This window comes from Canis lupus, chromosome 32 (genome assembly GCF_003254725.2).
Source record: "Canis lupus dingo isolate Sandy chromosome 32, ASM325472v2, whole genome shotgun sequence".
Lineage (NCBI taxonomy): Eukaryota > Metazoa > Chordata > Mammalia > Carnivora > Canidae > Canis > Canis lupus.
Window position 1 is genome coordinate 10,092,260 of NC_064274.1, and position 22,720 is coordinate 10,114,979.

Here is a 22,720-nt window from a genome sequence, read left to right on the forward strand (position 1 = left end):
AATAACTTTGAGATAAACTTTGGAACCAACTTTTTCTTTCAGGGATTATGACGTTTTGACTGATTATTATTTTACTGATATTTTAAAAGGAAGTATTTTAAGTTCATTTTCATTTTCTTTAATTTTATCATGTATAAACTGAAGACTTCCGGGGTGCCTGGGTGGCTCATTAGTTAAGTGTCTGCCTTCGGCTCAGGTCATTATCCCAGCAACTTAAGATCAATTCCTGCATTGGGCTCCCTACTTAGCAGGGAATCTGTTTCACCCTCTCACCCTACCCACCCTGCTCATGATCTTTCTCTCTCAAATAAATAAATACAATATTTTTTTAAAAAATAAAGACTCCCAGAGTTAACCGTATCACTTTCAAAACTATTATTTTATATTCCATTTGTACAGATAATCTTTGAACGTGATATATGAATGCCTATTAGGATTCACATATATATTAACCTGTCTGGAATAGAGATATCTTTCTGTATAAAGTGAATTTTAGGATCATTGATCTTGATCTCAACTTACAAATGATTCAGATGCCAATTTTTTTTAAACAATAAAATAATGATAGCATGAGCAAAAATACCAAAATGTAAGGGATCACAAATATCACTTCATGGGAAAGTAGCAGGTTATCAAACACCAATTTTGTCATCATTATTATGGTTCATTTACTTTTGTAATCCAACCCCTCACATATACACAAAAGTTAATTTTATTTTGAGAATTTCAACATTATCCTTGAGAAAAGTGAATATATGCTATAGTATCAAAAGCCTGAGGTTAGAATTACTATAATGAAATTCAGATTAATGAGCAATTAATAAATATTTTTATTTTAAGATAGATACAGTATGCCAAAGAGCATGACATAAATAACTCTCCATCATCAACTCATTTCTCAGTCTTTGACAACAGCCAGCTAGAGCTATAAGGTAACCTTGGAAATTGAGGTTTACCGACAATGGAAAACGAAAGAAGGACCTGGATCCTAAACACAGTGGAATGTCAGACTGGCCTTGTGTTAACTATTACAAGACATTTACAAAACAGGAAAAATTATTTTAGGCCACTATTATTTGAAATTTTCTGCCACTCACAGTCAAATTTAATGCTAACTCATACAAAATTCTGTGTACAAAATAGGCTGCTACAAAAACAGATCCTGAAATATATAGCACCAGCTCAATGAAAGTAGTTGGAATATTTTCCTAAGAGCTGGAATGGTAGCAACTCTTCTTATGTCTTAGCAAAATATTTAATAAAACTGTTACCTATGATAAGCCGGCAGGCAGACCACATGCTAATTAAGAATGTAGTACTTGGAAAAATAAAATAAGATGAAAATAGAGAGAGAGGCAAACCATAAGAGAGGCTGACCTCTAGGAAATAAACTGAGGGTTGCTGGAGGGGAGGCAGGTGGGAGGATGGAGTAACTGGGTGATGGGCATTAAGGAGGGGACATGATGGAATAAGCGCTGGGTGTTATATTCCACTGATGAATCACTAAATTCTACCCCAGTAACTAGTAACACAGTATATGTTAACTAAATTGAATTTAAATAAGGAATTTTTTTAAAAGAATATAGTGCAAAGGAAATGATTAGAAAAAAATCAGAATACTGATTTTTGTTGCTGCACCAAATTCTTATAAGCTTGAGCTAGAACTAAGCAATGGTGGAAAGGACTTCTGCTCTGCTGAGGGAGACCTACTCTGCCTACAGCCTGCAATCAAAGGAAACTGAAAATCTGATAAATTAGAGTTTCTCAAGATATAAAAAGCCAAGCCTTCTCTCCCCCAACACAGAATTATATTTCTCTCTCTTAGAAAATAATTTCCATTTATAATTATATATTCATTTTATTTATTTATTTATTTATTTATTTATGTTACACTCTGTGAAAATTAGAAGGTCTGTGTTATTCTCAATTGTAACCCCTCCCAGTGCTTAGCACAGATTTGGTGAAAATAGGCACTCGGTAAATATTGGTTGAAATAATTAATAAATTTCTACTTATTATTTCCATTTATAAACATTCTATTTTAAACATTTGGGATGCAAAAAGCATCAGTGCACCATAACATGACATTTTAAGTTCATTTAAGTTTATTTAAATAAAATACTTTCCTCAAAAACTATACCTCCATCAAAGAAGAATCCTTTTTAAAAGACATAAGACATATTATATCCTAAAAGTCAGGCCTCTCAGAACTTCTCAGGGCAGAAAATAAGTAAATCCATCTCATAAGTGATCTATAAGTTATCATGCATTATTACCAGTACCTTTCAAGAACAGCTTTCAAGTCATTACAAATGCCTGGTTGTAGCAATCTACAACCAGTGTAGATTTACCATATGCTTCAAGGACAAAAAACGTCTTCATCTAAATATTTCCTAAGGGACATAGTTCTCGTAAACATTCTGAGCTTTTACCCAAGTTGAATGAATACATTTAGGACTCCAAACTACACACGTAGAGAACTACTTACTATCCAAACTCACTGAGTCAGGAACTCACAGTAAGTCCTAATGTCATTCAAGTGTGACAACAGTTTTTTGTTTTGTCTTGTTGTGTTAGATCTACAAGGCCAATATAGCATTCAATAGGTATCAGAAATTAAAATTAAAAAGATGTAGGAACGTCACTATAAGGCAGAGCTTCAGTTAAAAAAAAAAAAAAAGAAAACTTCCAAATGTACGAAGTTTAACAGAATTAAAGTTTAATTCTTGCTCACATGAAGTCCTCAGCAGCTTGCTTTTCTTTGCATGTTGGCCTACTTTCTACGTTGCCTTAGTATTATGGTACCTTTTACCAGCCCATGTTTCCACAACATTGGTAATAAATTTTCCTCCCAAAAGTGACATATATCGCTTCTACACACATTTCATAGGCCAAAACTAGCCACTTGGCTATGCCTCACTTCAAGGAGCCAGACAAGTACAATCTTCTTGTTTCCTTAAAATAGAGGAAAAAAAGAACTAAGTAACAGCAATAATGCTATCCACAGCACATTATAGTCACCCCGATTTGTGGCAGTTTACATAATTAGTCTGACCTCAATCTTCTAGTATTTACAGTAAAAATGGTATGTGTATATGCATTAGTCCATCAAATAAACCTACTTCACTATTATAGAAATTTATGTTTTCTACTATTTAATAACCACATCATATATGCTAAATGCAGTAATGTCAATTTTTTTTTAAAGATTTTATTTATTTATTAATGAGACACACAGAGGCAGAGACACAGGCAGAGGGAGAAGCAGGCTCCATGTGGGGAACCCGACGAGGGCTCGATCCTGGGTCTCCAGGATCACGCCCTGGGCTGAAGGCGGCGCTAAACCGCGGAGCCACCCGGGCTGCCCAGTAATATCAATTTTTTAATTTTGTTTTGCTTTTGTCTATGAATTTTCTAACTAGGCAAAACCAGATAAAAGAATTTTGTTATACTTTTAAGAATCGTTTATCCAATAAGTAATTGTAATTAAGTTTATCTTATAAACAATGAGTGAAATTTTGTCAAAAAGGTCATCCCTAATTTTGAATTTTCATTAAAGATGGCAAAATATATACTTCAAAAATAGCATGAGTTTTCTTTTTCCCAAATATTTTCTTGCAACTTCTTGCTGTCATAACAGTTTGGGTCTAAATCGTATTTTCAGAGGTTTAAAGACAGATTTTTATTTCTGCTGACTTTTGTAATTTGAGTATATCTATCAGTAAAAGATAATTTTAGTGGGTTAAATTGAAATTTATAAACAAATAAAAAGGAGGAAATAAGAAATACAAAAGGGAAATTTTAAGAGAGAAAGAAAGAGAAGAAGCATACTTAGCACCTACTAGTTGAGATACAATTCGCCATGGGTTGCACAGCGAGCCGAACTGGCTTTTTTCTTTTTTCTGGATTACCTTTCCAAGGATGTCTGTACAAAGAACAACCTTGGAAGAAGATAGGAGTATATCTCTTTAGAGCAGAGGGCAGGTTTGTTTGCTGCACGTTATAATTAAGATAATGTTTCCCTCCAGGGCAAAAGTTGGGCAGCTTATCTTGCAGCCCCCTTAATTGATTGGGGTTTCCTAAGCTCAGGGTCCTTCAACTGTGATGCAAACCCACTGCTTGTGTGGCACTCACCTGGGCCACCGCACATCACCTCCGTAAAATTTTCAGGGGCACAAATGACATGAACAAGAAGCTCATGCGGCTCATGCTTGTCTGATATGCTATGAGTAATAAGTCCTTTTTTTTTTTTTTTTTTTTTTTTTTTCCTGACCTAGGAGTCTTGTCTTTCGCCAGCATATACAAAACTATGGCAAGCTAACTTGACAACTTTTGGTGACAAGAATGGGATACTGACAGACATGGCTTTCTGGAAGAGAAAAGATAAGAGATCATAAGAACTGAGTTAAGGCTTATAAGACTCCTCAGGACCCAGTGAGTAGTGCAGTACTTACCCAAACAAGTAGACAAGGGCTAGTGGGAGGTGGGGGAGGAGCTTCCCATTGTCCCATCTTTTCTTGAATGTTTACAGTCTAAGTGGCAGGAGGCAGGATTGAAACAAATTACCTAAATGGTGCTTGAATTGTCGTTCACTCTTCTGTAAGAGAGAAGAGAAAAGGTCAAGGAATCTCCAAAGCTGTTACAGGGCTTTGGGTGATCTGAAAGCATCAGCACTTAGTTTTGGTTGAGCCAGGAGTAGCCACCGGGTCAATCAAAATGGAAAGCAAGCACATGCTTTGCTTACTGGCATGGAGCCACACACCCTCAGATTCCTCCTTCCATCTATCTCAGCTGCTTTCAAGAAAAAAAAAAAATTGGAGGTGGAGTTGAGGTCTTTCTGTCCCCTATGGGGAACAAAACTAAGTGCACACTGCCAAGTATGCTGGAGAACTTAATGGAAGATCAAACCTCTATGGCTCTGTTGAACATAGGCACCCAAGTCGACCATTCTACCCCATTCTATGATTAAGGCATTGCTCAGATTCAATTTATATGATTTGGTCTGGGCTTGCAGTAGGAAAATGTTAATATGACCTTGTCTTCTAAGATGTTATCCATTCCTGATTTTCCTTTTACTTCTCTAAGAACCCCTCAGTTTTCTTCAATGGCTTCTTTGCTCCTAGACCACTTCTTTAATTAGACATTCTTAAAAGAAATAGACGGTAGACAGTGAAGAAGTTAGATGCTATAATAGGATTTTGAGGGGAAATATCTGAATTACCATGATTAGAGGTAAGCTGAGATTTTTGTATTTTCAAGAGGAGGCATTTTCAAGGGTTAAAAATGAATGAGGGACACTGTCTTACAAGTTGATGTTTTCCAGTTTCATCCTTGGTGGCCATTTCTTCTACACTTTTTTTTTTTTTTTAAGATTCTATTTATTCATGAGACAGAGAGAGAGAGAGAGAGAGAGAGAGGCAGAGACACAGGCAGAGGGAGAAGCAGGCTCCATGCAGGGAGCCCGACGTGGGACTCTATCCTGGGGTCTCCAGGATCACACCCTGGGCTGAAGGCAGCGCTAAACCGCTGAGCCACCAGGGCTGCCCTTCTTCTACACTTTTAGATGTATGCTTTCATCTACATTCTAGAAGCTATTTATATGCTCATAATTCCCAAGTGTGTATCTCTAGTTCCAACCTATCTTTAAGTTCCAATCTTGCTTTTTGCAAGTACTTGTCAACTGGCTATCCCAAAGGCACTTCAACCTACTGCATTAAAAAGACTAAAATAATCATATCTCTTTAAATATTCCCACCTTCCCCATTATGGTTAATGGAATCAATATCTTCAATTCTCCCAACTGAATCCGAAAACCTCATCCTAAAGTCCCTCCTCTTCCTAACCATCCACAGCCAAATACTATTCATTTTCATTCAGAAATATATCCAAAAATATATCCAAAAAATATCCAAAAAGAATGCCTATTCTTTCCCATTTCTACTGCCACTAATTCAATTCAGGCTCTTAAGATTTCTATCCTAGACTAATGACATAGTGCCCTACCTGGTTTCTGCCCCATCTATCTCTCTTATAATCCCTTTTTAAACTCTTACCATAATTATATTCTTACCAAAGAAATATGATTACATCCTTCCCTTGTTTAATGATGTCTCCTGATTTCCCACTAGCTGTCCTGTGAAAGCCAGGCTGTTTTGTCTCAGTACAGTGCTCTTCCAGATGTAAACCCAATACACTGTTCCAATTTCATTTCCTTCCATTCTCCACCACAACCCTAAGCTCCAAACCACAATGAACTTCTCACATATCTTTTCAAAACTCTATGCCTTTGCACATTTTGTTCCTTGCCTGAAATGCCCTTTTTCCCTCTTCTTTATATAGCATTCTATCTTCAAGACTATCCAGAGTTCACCTGATTGTCAAGCAATCTCTGACATTCCTAGCAACAACCATGGCATTTATTCATCTTTATTCAATTTATTTCTCCATATGTTTGCCTCTTCCACTAGACTGACTTCTCTAAGAATAAACATCATCTCAAGATTTTTGCATTTTTGAGTCCTGGATGCATAAGCAGAATGTCTTAATATGGCTGAATAAATGCTTATTGGTTCATAATTTCTTAAATAGGGATGCCTGGGTGGCTCAGCAGTTGAGTGCCTCCCTTCACGCTCAGGGTGTGATCCTGGAGTCCTGGGATCAAGTCCCGCATCAGGCTCCCTGCATGGAGACTGCTTCTCTATCTGCCTGTGTCTCCGCCTCTCTCTCTCTGTGCTTCTCATGAATAAATTAATTAAAGAATAAATTAATTAAAATCTTTTAATAATAATAATAATTTTTTAATAAAAAAATAAGAATCAGGATCCAATAAATGCCTTGGCTTGGAATCAATTCTTGAGCAACCAAATGCTGGTATTTAACAAACTTCCATGCTCTATATCATATAACTTTTAATCATTTAACCTTTTATTCCTTGACTACATTCACTGGGTTATTTAAATGAACAAGATGAAATATCATATAAGGGAAGAAAACAAGTTTATACTTTGTTCATTATTAAAAGTTTATAAGGTTTTGTAAGGGAAAATGCAGAAATTATTAGGTAAATTAAGGATGGGGAGCATTTTTAAATTATCTTTGTCTCCGTTGGGGTCATAAAAAATCAAAAACGTGACTCTTTGACTAGATATGAATGTATTACCAATCACATCATGCCTTATAATATTAGGAACTCAATTTTTAAAATAAAAAAGCTTAATCCGAAGATACCAAAAGATTAATCTGCCTACTAAGTTATATTTTGTCCAGAGTATGGATTTCATTGCTTTGAGCCATAGCATTTCATGGTCCACTGCATTTCATCTGGTCACTTTATCAAACTGATCAAATGCTTTCTATGCTGTCTCAGAAACACATAGGTGGGAAGTGAGGGGCAAGAGACAGTTCATGAAGAGGAATGAGAAAAAGCTGAGGCAACATGTGCTTTTGGATTTAGTATAACTTGATCTCTATCCATAGGTTGGTGGAATTTGAAGACCTTTGAGTTCTCTACATCAGCTACCCTGGGAAAGTACACGTTTCTGGAAAACAGAGAGCTTTTTTCTTTTTCTTTTTCTTTTTTTTTTTCTTTATACCCTTCACCAAGATACACTAATTAATTGATCATATAAGCATGGGCATATTTCTGGACTTTATTCTGTCCATTGATCTATGTAACCATTTTTGAGCCAGTACTATATTGTTCTGATTGCTACAGCTCTATAATATATCTTGAAATCTGGGATTGTGATACCTCCAGCTTTGTTCTTTCTCAAGATCTCTTTGGCTATTGTGGCTCCATACAAAATTTATTTTATTTTATTTTATTTAAAGATTTTTTTATTTTTTCTTGAGAGACACAGAGAGAGAAGCAGAGACACAGGCAGGGGGAGAGGCAGGCTCCATGCAGGAAGCCCATTATGGGACTCGATCCCAGGACCTCAGGATCATGCCCTGAGCCAAAGGCAGATGCTCAATCACTGAGCCACCCAGGTGTCCCACAATAATATAATTTAGTTATCAAACTATATTATGTGAAATAATATGAAAATGAACAACAATATGAATATCGTATTTTATTACTTGTAATAGTTTTGGAGGGGAGTCTTTAGGGTTTTTTTACATATAGTATCATGTCATCTGTAAGTAGTGACAATTTAACTTTTCGTTAGCAATTTGGATTCCTTTTATTTCTTTTTCTTGTCTGATTGCTGTATCTAGGACTTCCAGTTTGATCACTGGCTAGGAATTGTCTTGTTCTTGATTTTAGAGGAAAAGCTCGTAGTTTCTCACCCTCAAGTAACTGTGGGCTTTTCATATATACCCTTTATTATGTTGAGGTAATAATGTTCACTCTAAACCACTTTTTGAGAGTTTTTATCATGAACAGATGTTGAATTTTCTCAAATATTTTTTCTGCATCTATTGAGATGATTATATAATTCTTATCCTTCATTTTGTTAATGTGGTGTATTACATTGATTGATTTGCCAATATTGAACCATCTTTGCATCCCCAGAATAAATCCCACTTGATTGTGGTAAATGATCCTTTTAACGTATTGCTGAATGTAGATTGCTAATATTTTGTTGAGGATTTTTGCATCTTTGTCCATCAGGAATATTGGCCTGTAGTTCCCTTCTTTTGTAGTATCTTTGTCTGGCTCTGGTATCAGGATAATGCTGGCCTCATAGAGTATATTTGGAAGCTTTCCTTCCTCTTCTATTTTTCGAAATAGTTTGAGGAGAATTGGTATTAACTCTTTTTTAAGTAGAATTCAGCTGTGAAGCCACCTGGTCCTAGACATGTGTTTGTTGTGAGTTTTTTGATTACCAATTTAATTTTGTTACTAGTAATTGGTCAGTTCAGATTTTTTACTTCTTCTTGATTCAGTTTTGGAAGATTATATGTTTCCAAGAAATTTTCCATTTTTCTGGGTTGTCTAATATGTTGGCATCTAAATTTTCATAGTAGTCTCATAATACTTTGTATTTCTGTGGTATTGGCTGTTACTTCCCTTTTATTTCTGATTTTATTTATTTGGGTCCTCTCTCCTTTTCCTTGATGAGTCTAGCTAAAGGCCTATCAATTTTGTTTATCTTTTCAAAGAGTCAACTCCTGGGTTCATTGATTTTTTTTTTATTGTATTTTAAGTCTCTATTTCACGTATTTCTTTTCTTTTCTTTTTTTTTTTTTTTTTTTTAGTTTTTATTTATTTATTCACGAGAGACACATAGAGAGGAGGCAGAGACATAGGCAGAGGGAGAAGCAGGCTCCTTGCAGGGAGCCCAATGTGGGACTTGATCCCCAAGGATCATACCCTGAGCCAAAGGCAGATGCTCAACCACCGAACCACCCAGGCAGCCCCTATTTCATGCATTTCTTGATTTTTGTTTTTTTCTAAAGAGGGAAAGAGAGGGAGGAAAGGAGCAGAGGGAAAGGGGGAGAGAGAGTCTTAAGCAGGTTCCATACCTAGCACAGAGTCCCAATGCAGGGCTCAATTTCACAACCTGACCTGAGCCAAAATCAAGAGTTAGATGCTTAACTGATTGAGCCTCCCAAGTGCTCATATTTCATGTATTCCTGCTTTGATCTTTATTTCCTTCCATCTACTAACTTCGAGCTTTATTTTTTCTCTTTTTCTAGTTCCTGTAGGTATAAGGTTAAATTATCTATTTGAGATTTTTCTTGTTTTTTTTTTCTATTTTTCTATTGTTGAAAAAAGCCTGTATTGCTATAAATTTCCTTCTCAGAACTGTTTTCACCGCAGAAATAAAGAACTTATATTCATCCCTCCTCTTCTCTGGGTAAAACATTCTGAATATATCTTTACTGAATTATCTTAAATGAAATGCTTTATTATTTCTTTACAAAGTTCTAGATGATATTCTAATAAAATATACTCATCTATTGTCTCAATATAATAAAATATAATACATGTGCATAAAAAAAGAATAAAAAACTTATTTTAACTCTCATGCAATATTTAGCAAAAATAGATAAAGATATACTTTTATACAATCTTGGACCAGAGGCACCTGTAAAGAAATTGCTGGCTCGGGCACTGGAGATGAAGATAATCTACATCTGTCAACTGAAAGAGACAGTACATAAAACAGACCCTAGAGAAAGGAGAAATATTTTAATTTCAGAAAATGGAACTGGGGGGATCCTTGGGTGGCTCGGCGGTTTAGTGTCTGCCTTCAGCCCAGCGCGTGATCCTGGAGTCCGGGGATCAAGTCCCACATCGAGCTCCCTGCATGGAGCCTGCTTCTCTGCCTGTGTCTCTGCCTCTCTCTCTGTCTGTGCCTCTCATGAATAAATAAATAAAAATCTTTAAAAAAAAAAAGAAAGAAAGAAAATGGAACTGTGATTGCAAAAAGAATTAGATGCCAGGCAAAGCAAAAATATGGTGTTTATTTATTATGGAGCCCTTTTACGTCTGAGATGCAAATAAATAAAGCAGAAAAGTTGGAAAATATCTTCTAAAGTCTGAAAATCTTTAATTTTTTTAAAATTTAACAATGTGAAAAATGAAAACCATTTTTATAGCATTGTCAAGATAGTCAAGTTGAACGATGCCCTTAAGATTTCATGCTCAGTCTGTGCTCAGCTGTAACCTCTAGGACTTTTATTTTTCCTGAGTGGGCTGGGCAGTGAAACCAGTAGGACTTGCCCTCTGGGTTAGAGCCATTTTAAATACAGTGCCCGGCCTACTCATCAGACACAAGAAAGCAGTGAATCATTCATCTTCTAACCAAAATTAAGCTGGTTAATTGCACAGCTATCAACGCTGACAGTTAATGTTTACATTCAAATTTTTAGGTAAAGGGTAAATGAGTTTTTAACAAAAGAAATATGAAGGGTTCCATTAATGAAATTCTAACTGGACTATAACCAAATCACTTTTTTTAATGGCAATAATAAATGTTTTAAAGATATTATAACTTCTTGTTTTCCAGTTTGTCTTTTTCTTGACCACAACCAGTATAGGATAGAAAAATTCTAAAATAACAACCTCCTAAGTTATGTTATTGTAGAGTAGTTTTACAGCCCCACCCAAAGCAAAATAAACATCAGTAATGAATTGCTCCCATGAACCAACCTAAGGAAAGACTGTCACTAAAAACTAGTACAGGGGTGCCTGGGTGGCTCAGTCAGTTAAGTGACTGCCTTGGGCTCCAGTCATGATCCCAGGGTCCTGGGATTGAGCCCTGCATTTGGCTCCCTGCTCTTGGGGAGTCTATTTCCCTCTCTCTCTCTCTGTCAAATAAATAAATAAAATATTTTTTTAAAAATGAAAACTAGTACACTCTTAGAAGCCTAAGAAAGGTAGAACTCAGGCATGACAGTTTTATTGCTTATTTCCATCATCTAAGATTTCATCCAACTGAGCAGCTATTTAATTAGGAAATAATATCTCAAGAATCTTATTGGCTCTAGTTGCAAGCTTCGGATAAATTGAGTGATGTTACAAAAGGGCAAAATTGTTCATTTACTCAGCAGTAGTTCCTGAAACGTAATAAAATCAAAATGCTCTTTAGTTTCATCCAAAAGTAGGTGACATTTTTTTTCTTATTATAAAACATAGAAGTGACAGATTCATCACAATGTTTTTTGTTTTCATATTAGTTATTTGGCATCCAAGAAACTGAATATGTCATGGAGGCAGTGGGTAGGATGCATTAGGAGTTATATTCCTAAAAATGAAATTGTTATTTTCATATACTTTTTCCATTAGCTCTTAAATTCAGACATTTAGAGAAACATACTTCTCTTGATTAAATGTACTGACTCAGGTAGTATTTAATAACATCTGCATCCTAAGTTGAATCATCGTAACCTTGATGCTAAATAGTGGCACCAACTTTAATGTTTTATTCTTTCACCTACCCTCAAGAAGCTCTTCCAACCTCATACTTTAAACATAAAAATCCTGATTTGTTTATTGATAATATAGAGAGGTAAAACAAAAAGTAAACAGAATATATAATTTTAATTTCAACTGGCTATCACTTCTGTTTTCAAACTAGTATGGTCTTCATTCCTTGATTAGCCTACATTGAAAATTTAAATATAGAGCACCTCAACAAAATATACTCATGAACCAATTCATAAATTTAAGTCCATAGATCCAGGAAAGTGTATTCTTATTTTAATTCTTTTTTTTTTTAAGATTTTATTTATTTATTTCATGATAGACAGAGAGAGAGAGAGAGAGAGGCAGAGACACAGAGGGAGAGGCAGGCTCCATGCAGGGAGCCTGACTTGGGACTTGACCCCGGGTCTCCAGGATCAGGCCTTGGGCTGAAGGCGGCGCTAAAGCACTGGGCCATGGGGGCTGCCCTCTTATTTTAATTCTTATTTCAGAATTTCTCCACCATTAAACAAGTTTTTATATTCCATCAATTTCAGGGCTAATGATGAGGCTTTGTCTATTTGGTGCCTTTCATCTTTGGCCTTTAAAGCCTTTTATGGGCCTTAATTAATTATTACCACACCCCTCTGAGACAGGTTGGTATTATTATCCCCTTTTTATAGTTGAGGAAACGAAGACAAAGAGAGATTAGTATGAGATTTGCCCAGTGACATAGACTAAATTAGGGACACATCTAGTATAAGCTACAAAATGCCTCACAGATAACCATGCCATTGGCCTTTTCATTTCTCCTTCTTATCAGCATCAAAGTTTTAACAACCTGGACAGAAAAAGTTTCTCATTTTGCAACATAGTTAAATTGAATTACTTTCTCAGTCTGTAAAATTTAGGTTGCCTCTTTGAAGATCTATTTTATTGCTTTCTCTTGCTACAAAGTAAATTTTTTTTTGACATTTGGCAACTCACTGTACAGCTTGGTACTCTGAAGAAATCAGAGAATGCTGTGACTTAAAGTTAGATCTAAAAACTTCAGGAGGGATCCCTGGGTGGCGCAGAGGTTTAGCGCCTGCCTTTGGCCCAGGGCGCAATCCTGGAGACCTAGGATCGAATCTCACATTGGGCTTCCTGCATGGAGCCTGCTTCTCCCTCTGCCTGTGTCTCTGCGCCTCTCTCTCTGTGTGACTATCATAAAAAAATAAATAAATAAATAAATAAACCTTCAGGAAATTCTAGCAGATAGAATACAGTATCAGGTCTTAGAAGGACATTTTAAAGTCCACAGAGGCCATTCACCTAAAAATCTTTATGGTAACATTATTATGATACAGTCCCATACAGTGACTCATGTTGGCTTGTTCAGGCTTGTGCTCCTTGAGAACCAAAGAACTGCATAATAAACCCAGTCACGACTAGTCTCTCTGCTATTGCACTAGGCCTCACATTGACTGTGAAAGTAAATCTGCATACCAATTTCATTCAGTGGCAAATGCTTGCTACTAAAATGAGAAAAGAAAACTGACGCTTTTTTTTTTTATCACTCTTCTTGTTATTATCACTTATCCTTTTTTTTTTTGTCAAGACATCCCCAAAAGTCTATCTTCTGACTTAACCAAATCCAATGGCTTTGCTTTTTTCTATCTCTCACATGACTAGCATCTCTTACTAAGAAATAATGCCCATCTTTAAAAAATATATATATTAAAAATTACAGGATTTTTAATTATGGGTGAAATAGGTAAAAGGGATTAAAAGGTACAAACTTCCAGTTATAAAATAAGTAAGTCACAGAGATGAAAAGTACAGCATAGGGAATGTAGTCAATAATATTGTAATAACATTGTTGATGGTGATCGTTGAGTAATGTATAGAATTGTTAAATCACTATGTTGTTCACCTGAAACTAATATTGTATGTCAACTGTACTTCAATATTTTTTTAAAAAGTAAATAGAAATCACAGGATTTTAAAAACTATATTTAAATTATCTTAAATGATAATGAGATGGGAATTCTCACTGGGAGATATCTCTATTATTAGATGTATTCCAAATTTGGTTTGCTTATGCATTTGGTTTTCTTAAAATGTCTTACTATTCAAAAAATAAATTAAAAAGTCCTACTGTTCCATTAAATTGATCATGCTACCAGCAAATGGTCTCTCTATTCACAATAAAGTCTTTCATCTCTCCCCTGATCTATTTTGGATAATTTGTGTAAAATACAACACAATGACTACCTTTGCAGAAAGGGTAAAGAGAGGAAAGGCAAAAACACATTTTTAATTTTGAAACTTTTGAAACTATACTATTCAAATATCTTATGCTGTACTGTACCCTTCATGCCCACTCATCTTCCACCTTCCTTAATATAAAACCATCCATTTTTTAGATTTAGCACATGACTAGTCATATGATTTCAGGATTAAACATTTGTTTAAATATTCTGCTATACTCAATTAAATCATGGTAAAGTTAAAGTTCATTATTTATGTATATATATATATATAATTTATATAATTTAGGGAAAATAGCAAGAATTTTCATTATGAATGAATAATTTACTCCAAGTTTCAGGTCCAATTGAGTAAATCTCAATTGCTAGATATTTAAAATATTTTCTAAATTTCATATAGTGTGCCAGATAGCTTGCAGAGTGTATATGCCCATTTAGCTTGGACATTACAAAATAATCTTTTCTTCCTAAAATAGAGATATGTTCCATTTTCCTTAAATGAGAGCTTTCAAAATAAGGACACATTTTCTTTCAATATTTATTGCAGCTTATAATGGAATTCTTATTCTAAGATTTGGATAGAATCAGTTACGCTTATTTGCCAAATGCTTGCAAATATTTGTTTTAGGGAGTAGTTGATAAACCTGTCTGTTCTATCTGGTAGCTTAGAACTAGGTCAATTTTACCATTTGGAGCTAAACACCATTCATCACTCTTATCTCTCTAACAGCTAATCTGAAGTAGTTAAGTAGTAATATATTGGCATTCCTCTTTTTAACTGATGCAGCAAGCTATAAACAGCATTGCAAAACAGAAAGGAAAAAAACAAACTGTTCAATAATCCTTACTGATCTTGGGGTAGAAAGCTTGGTAAATTATTTTCAATTCAAAACAAAGATGCTTAAAATCATTTTCATACAGTTGGAAGATTCTTTCCTGCTGGGTACTAGGACATCATGGAATATATTTAATGACCTGTGCAAAGAATAAAGCCTTTTGCTCTTATAATTCATGTCAGAAATAGAGCAAAGCACATTAAATTCTTCTCACATTGTAGTAAAAGCCCTGTTCAATTTCCTAGATGACTCTGTCAGTTGCTGTGTATCCTGGCTTTTTATGATATGTGAATAATATAATGCGTAGTAGTAGTAATGGTAGTATTTCTACTAATCATTCAGTCATGCCTTAATAAACCAGACTCTCATGTGCTCCAGGCATATTTGAGCTCAGTTTCAAAAGCTCTTTCATTTTTCACTGAGAGCAATTCATAAACCTCCTCTTTCTTTTTCCAGAATCAACTCTTCATTGTTGCTTCTTTTGTTGACTTACAGTGAATAAAAAACTGCTCCGATATTAAGTTCTGCTTTTTATGAAAAACTAGTTGTGCTGGAGATAGATAGATAGATAGATAGATAGATAGATAGATAGACAGATACATACATACATACATACATACATATATACATACATATTAATTAGAAGCCTACACAAGTCATAATTATTTGAAAGCACACAATATAAAAGTGGATGAATTAGGTAATAAAGAAGGAAACAAGACACTGACAAAATCCTTGCGCTCAGGAAACTGACAATCTAGTTAGAAGAAATAGAAACTATTTCCTCCTTTGCAAAATATGATGAACCTTCCTGGTGCTCGCCCCCACCCCCCGCCTCACCACATTCTAATTTTTATCTCCCCAGTTTGGGCATGTACCACTTCCTGCTTCGATTATTACAGTGCTGTCCTCTAAAAGAGGCTAAAATAATTTAGCCTCTGATAAATCCTCCCACTTGATCCTTCCTGGATTGACTATTCATTCTAACTTTCATTCAGATTATATTCATACAAGATTGTATAATTCTGTTCCAAAAGTTCAAGAACTAATGCCTTCAGAATAAAATTTTAATTTCTTAGTCTAGACTCAGCCTCAGTGCTTCTAATATCAGATGCCAATCTGTTCCATCAACTTGATCTGCTGCAATATTCCCACACATAAGTTAAACTACATGACAAATCATTCTCTATATTGGTATGCACTTTCCCATTTCTCTACCCCGTGTGCCATGTGTTTAGAGTTGTCTCTATTGAAATCCTATCCATTTAAGGTGATGTTCATATGCTGCTTCTTCCATAAAGTCTACCCAGAATTCCCCCAGCCGAAACTGATACATCTCACTCTGTGTCTCTGTCTCTGTCCCTGTCTGTCTCATCTAAATGTTCTAAGTTCTTTCTCTGTATCATTGTTATGGTACCAGTCAAATACTACCTTGTATTGTTATGTTTATTTCTTTCTTCCTTACAAGCATATAAAAACCCCCACATACCTCTTGGCATGTGTCATATATATTGAGTTAGTAAATATTTGTGAGGTGTCGAATGAATACAGTGAGAAGAGCCAGCAAGTGTGCAGAGAGGATGGCAAATACATAGTAGGGATAAACGTCAGGTAAAGTTTTGTAAAAATAAAAAAAGTAGAACTTAAATTTAATACTGAAGAGAGAAATTTTATTCATAATTGTATCTTGATTTATAGTTTCCTTACAAGAAATTTCTAATTTTTCACATAAACATTTCATTCGTTTATAAAATGTGAAGGAGGCATAAAAAGGTATTGAGGTCAGTGGATAAGATCATTCTGAAAATTCCGGGAGAGAGAGGAAATTCAGAATATCTAAAAGAGAACTTATTCAAAATAGTGGCATTATTTATACCTAGACAAGTAAAGTGTCCAGATTTTATGTGCTGGTGAAATATCTATTTAATTTTGTCTTCCATGTTTATGGTCTCATCATGGTAAGTAGGCCCATGATTACTTAATACACATAACCTACTTCCTTCTGGTCCACGCACCTTTGAGTTCAATTGTCTCCTAACCTCTAAAAAATGTTGGATGTATGGTGTTTTGCAAAAGAAACACAAGGAGACCAGAGGAACAAGACTGTAATTCTCAGAAGTAGTGCAGGAGTCGTTTCCCTGCAAACAGCTGGCCTCTTGCTTGTTTCCCCAGTACAGTTTCCCTTCCCTTCCTCCCTTAAGATTTAGTACTTGATTCAAAAGGAATTCTAGTTGACCACAGAAAGAAGATAAGAAACAATTGTGCAAGGCATGTACTTGCCTATGGATGAAGAAATGCTGAGATACCACCAAATGAATCTCGTTCTCCCACTCCCCGCTCTGCAATGTAGAGAAGTCTTTGTGTCCCTACTCAGGTATGGAACCATGGGAGAGATCCTTTCCCGTCTTCCTCCACATTTTAAGGAAATGGACGGAACAAGCAAACGTTCTTTAGGCTGGATTTAGGCCCCAAAGCTCTGAAAAGGGAAAATTTCTGGTAGGGCAAGATAGTCTTGGGGAGGAATTCTTCAAGTATACAAGGTCAAACTACTCTGGAGAATAACACAATGGAGTATTTGCCTAGGCTTGTGGGACAATCTACATTTATTCAAGCCAGAAAAGGTGGGGGAGGTTCAAGGGCCTCCCACACTGGAAAGTGTGCTTAGTGGTTTGGCATCCTGAGAACTCATCCAGACTAGTAGGAGGAAGTCTAACCCTACAAATGTGCTTCTGTGAGAAGTCTTCGTACATTTCCCATTCCCACCTTAGAATACAGCTGGTTGCACATGTGGTAGCCAGATGGCTCCCCAATTCACTCAGAATATGAGAAGGTGGGGACAGAAGAAAAGATGGGTCAGCCTCCTACTGTACATTAACAACACATTAGTCAAATCAAACTCCTCTATGGACAACTTTGTTTTTTAATAGCTCAGAGCAGTACTTTTTTTTTTTTTTTAAGATTTTATTTATTTATGAGAGACACAGAGAGAGAAAGAGAGAGAGAGAGAGAGGCAGAGATACAGGCAGAGGGAGAAGCAGGCTCCATGCAGGGAGCCAGATGCAGGACTCGATCCTGGGTCTCCAGGATCAGGCCCTGGGCTGAAGGCGGCGCTAAACTGCTGAGCCACCCAGGCTGCCCAGAGCAGTGCATTTTTATTGATGAAATCCAAGTATATTTTTATTTATTTTTGTTTATTCATTTGGTTTTTTAGAGTATACTTTTAAATCACACATATACTCATTTATTACTTTATTCAGAAGAATAAATCCATGTTAAAATAAACTATAAGTTTTAATTCCCAGCATTTTTATTACTTTGTAGTGATATTAAAAGTTAGACACAATACAAAAATCTTAAATGTAGAAGACATTAAAATAAATATTTCCTAACACTATGGTAGACTACAAAGCTGCTCTCAAACACACACACATTTTCTTTAAAAGTTAGCACTTCAGACCCGGGATCAAGTCCCACGTCGGGCTCCCTGCATGGAGGCTGCTTCTCCCTCTGCCTGTGTCTCTGCCTCTCTCTCTCTCTCTCTCTCCGTGTGACTATCATAAATTTAAAAAAAAAAAAAAAAAGCAAGTACATAGATGTAGCATTTTTAATGTAGCACACATTCATGTACCAAAAACAATCCAGTATTTAGTGCTTCAGCCCAGGCATAGATAAGATTCAGCATTTTTACAATGCTTGTTGCCTATCCCATCCCCGTCTTCCTGTTTAAATTTCTTTGACAGCTCACCACTTCCCACAGCCAACTTTCAAGTTCCTCTACTTGGTCTTTCTCTTCACATTGCTCTCTACCACTTCATATGTATCTCCAACTACTTCCTTACATACACAGAACTCCTGCTCAAGATAAACTGGCCTACCTATTGTTTCCTGAACATACCATTCACGTTCTTTCTACCTGATTCAGGGTTTTGATCAAATCCTTCCTAAGGATTTTATCACTTCTCCTTTACCTTTCTTGAAGACACAGTCTAAGTGCTATCTCTTCCAGAAAGCTTTTCCCAACTATCTCCCTACTGCAGATATTCATACCCTCATAGAACACCCCTTCCTTTCCTGTACTCATCTGGCAAGTATTGTCTGAACAACCATGCAGTCTTTACTTCATTTTGTATCATTCATTGTTATACTGCATAACAATTTATTTCCTCTTCCCTAGGTCAAGGGTCAGGTCTACTATCTATTTTTATCCCTAGAAACCAGAACTAAAAAGTACCTGATAAATACTGTTGCTAATAATATTGAAGTGATGCTAATGGACCCATAGGAAACAAACACTAGGGTGGAATCTCTTAGGAAATTACTGGCTACAAAAAATACAAGTTTGTCTCACTCAAAACACCCTGTTCCTTTCCTAAATTTGCCAGATAGATATAAAAGTAACTTATATCATGTTTTCACTGATAACCACCATTTTCCTCATTTCTTTATGGTAGCCACATTCGTTTTAGTATATATCTTTTAAGACTGCATTTTATTTTTTTAAGGTTTTATTTATTTATTTGAGAGAGAGAGAGAGCATGAGCGGGTTAGGGAGGGGCAGAGGGAAGAAGCAGAGCCCCCCACTGAGCAGGGAGTCCAACAGGGGTACTGGATCCCAGGACCCTGAGATCATGACGTGAGCTAAAGGCAGACACTTAACTGGCTGAGCCACCCAGGCACCCCAAGATTTTTTTTTTCTTAAAGATTTTACTTATTTATTGAGACACGGGAAGGGGGGCGGGGCAGAGACACAGGCAGAGGGCGGAGCAGGCTCCATGCAGGGAACCCGACGTGGCACTGGATTCCGGATCTCCAGGATCACACCCCGGGCTGCAGGCGGCACCAAACCGCTGCACCACTGGGGCTGCCCTAACACTGCATTTTAAATTACCTATGCTGCACACTAGTGTCTCGTCGTTTGAAAAATTTGAAAATTTCTAGGAAATTTTTTACGTTATAGTCAAATTTTTAGTGTTTTTTCCCCGTAGATGTTATAGTAATTACCTTATATATGTTAGTCCATGCTGGTTTGCCTATACTTCTGAGTTTTCTGATAATTTAAAATTCTTGAAATGGACGAGAATATGCACACCTGAGGATGCGTGCAAAATTCCTTTGAAACTCTCTATAGCTAAGAATCAGAATTCTTTAATTCTAGTCCTGAGTCTACTACAGTGTCCCTTTCCTATCAGTTAAATGGGAATAACAACACCTATCCTTTTCTTATTACATATTAGATAATGGATATGACATAACAGATCTGAAAATCCTTACAGGAAAAGTGATACATAAAGTCAAAGTATTACTCATTAAGGTAAGTCTAAGATCACCAAGTCTCACATCTCTTCACTGCTTGGAAAAAAAAAAACGTTTTCAGTTATTAAGCACTTTTAATGTTCTACGTAGTGTGCCTGGGAACTCAAAGATAAATAAGACCAAGGACAGGTTCCAGATCCCAAAACATAGTAAAGATGAATAATTAAATAAATAGAACAGAGGTCAGGAAAATTCACTGCCTGTTTTTGTAAGGCTCATGAGCGGAGAATGATTTTCACAGATAACCATTTGCAATCAATTTGATGAATAGAAACACTAACTGAACCACAAGTAAGAGAAATGGTATCCTAAGAGAATTCCATTCTTTAATAAATATACCAGTTATTACAAAAAATCATACATATCATTTTGTCTTAATTTTGTTAATAAAAAATCTTTAAAAATTATTTTCTCTCTTATTATATAAATACCTACATGATATCCTTGATTTTGCCTCTTGGGATGTAAAGTGTAAAATATTTACTAACTAAATTTTTACTGTTTTGCTGACCTCTGAAATAATAAAACATAATTATACTATAATGTGGTAAATACAATGACAGATGCTATAATTTGAGAATTCAAGTAATGATGAAAACATTGGGGACAAGCACTTAATCAGTTTTGTGTAATGGTTTCAGGGTAAACTTCTGGGAGTCTCACTACACTCTCATGCATCATGGGCCTGCTGGAATCATGTAATGATGGGGCACCTTGAACACTATATGCAAATAGAGCAGCAAGTAGTGACAGACATATTGCATGTGTTCCAGTATTCTAACAGACTTTAATTACAAAATACAAGTTCAGAAAAACAGAACACAAGTTCAAGTTCAAATTCAAAACACAAGTACAAAACAAAATTATTAAGAATATCAAGATAGCAATGGTAGAACATTAAGTCAAGTGTGGGGCTTTCCTAAGCATGAGGCCTTATTCAGTTGCACAGGTCTTATCTCCATGAAGCTGTCGACTCTGTAAGAAAGTGCCAAGTTGGGATCCCTGGGTGGCGCAGCGGTTTGGCGCCTGCCTTTGGCCCAGGGCGCGATCCTGGAGACCCGGGATCGAATCCCACGTCAGGATCCCGGTGCATGGAGCCTGCTTCTCCCTCTGCCTATGTCTCTGCCTCCTCTGTCCTATGTCTCTGTCTCTCTATGTCTATCATCAATCAATCAATCTTTAAAAAAGAAAAAAAGGAAAATTAAGTCAAGATTCTTCCATGTCCCTCTGCCTGTGTCCCTGCCTCTCTCTCTCTCTGTGACTGTCATAAATAAATAAAAATGTTCAAAAAAAAAAAGAAAGTGCCAAGTTGGGCAGCGCAGGTGGCTCAGTGGTTTGGCGCCTGCCTTCAGCCCAGGTCCTGATCCTGGTGACCCGGGTTCGAGTCCCACATCGGACTCCCTGCATGGAGCCTGCTTCTCCCTCTGCCTGTGTCTCTGCCTCTCTCTGTGTGTGTCTCTCATGAATAAATAAATAAAATCTTTAAAATGCTATCTCATTTTAGTTTTATTTGCATTTCCCTAATGAATTATTATGTTTATTACTCACTAATTAATGAATTATTCATTTATAATTATTAATAATTATATGCTTATTTGCCATCTGGTTATCTTCTTTAATGTCTGCTTAAATCTTCTGCTCATTTTAGAAACTGGGTTGTTTTCTTGAGTTTTGAGAATTCTTTATATATTTTGGATATAAGTTCTTTTTAAAAGTATTTATTTATTTACATGAGAGAGACAGAAAGCAAGAGAGAACCTTAGGCAGACCCCCCACTAAGCATGGAGCTTGACGTCGGGCTCAATCTCAGGATTCTGAGATCATGGCCTGAACCAAAATCAAGAGTTGGCTGCTTAACTGACTAAGCCACCCAGGTGCCCCTGGATATAACTTTTTTTTTTCTTTTTGAGATTTTATTTTTATTTATTCATGAGAGACACACAGAGAAAGGCAGAGACACAAACAGAGGGAGAAGCAGGCTCCCCACAGGGAGCCTGACGTGGGACTCGATCTCGGAACTGGGATCACACCCTGAGCCAAACGTCAAACACTGGGCATCCCTGGATATAAATTCTTAATGAAATGTGTTTTTAACAAATATTTTCTCCTAATCTGTGGCTTGTTTTTTCATTTGCGACACTTTCTTTTTTTTTTTTTTTTTTTTTTAAGGTTTTATTTATTTATTCATAGAGAGAGAGGCAGAGTCACAGGCAGAGGGAGAAGCAGGCTCCATGCAGGGAGCCGGATGTGGGACTCGATCTGAGACTCCAGGACCACACCCCGGGCCGCGGGCGGCGCTAAACCGCTGCGCCACCAGGGCTGCCCTGCAACAGTCTTTTGAAGAGCACAAGCCTTAATTCTTGTTTGCCTTTTTAAAACATTTTTTTGTTTTGTTTTGATTTTATTAAATAAACTCTACCCCTAACTTGAGGCTTAAACGAATGACCCTGAGATCAAGAGTCTCA

General features: G+C 36.3%; 1 long non-coding RNA gene across 2 annotated transcripts in view; it reads right to left on the minus strand.

The window, feature by feature from the left end:
• Positions 1-2,698: 2,698 nt before the first annotated feature.
• LOC118353071 (uncharacterized) overlaps positions 2,699-22,720 on the minus strand; it is a 41,341-nt gene continuing 21,319 nt past the window's right edge. Inside the window, exons 4-6 of one of the 2 annotated variants that reach the window (XR_004811271.2) lie at positions 4,567-4,597; positions 4,135-4,369; positions 2,699-2,955 (exon numbers count right to left, since the gene is read on the minus strand). This is a non-coding gene — a long non-coding RNA (uncharacterized LOC118353071). Of the gene's footprint in view, positions 2,956-4,134; positions 4,370-4,454; positions 4,598-22,720 lie in introns of both variants that reach the window. The other variant, XR_007407806.1, reaches the window with a different exon arrangement.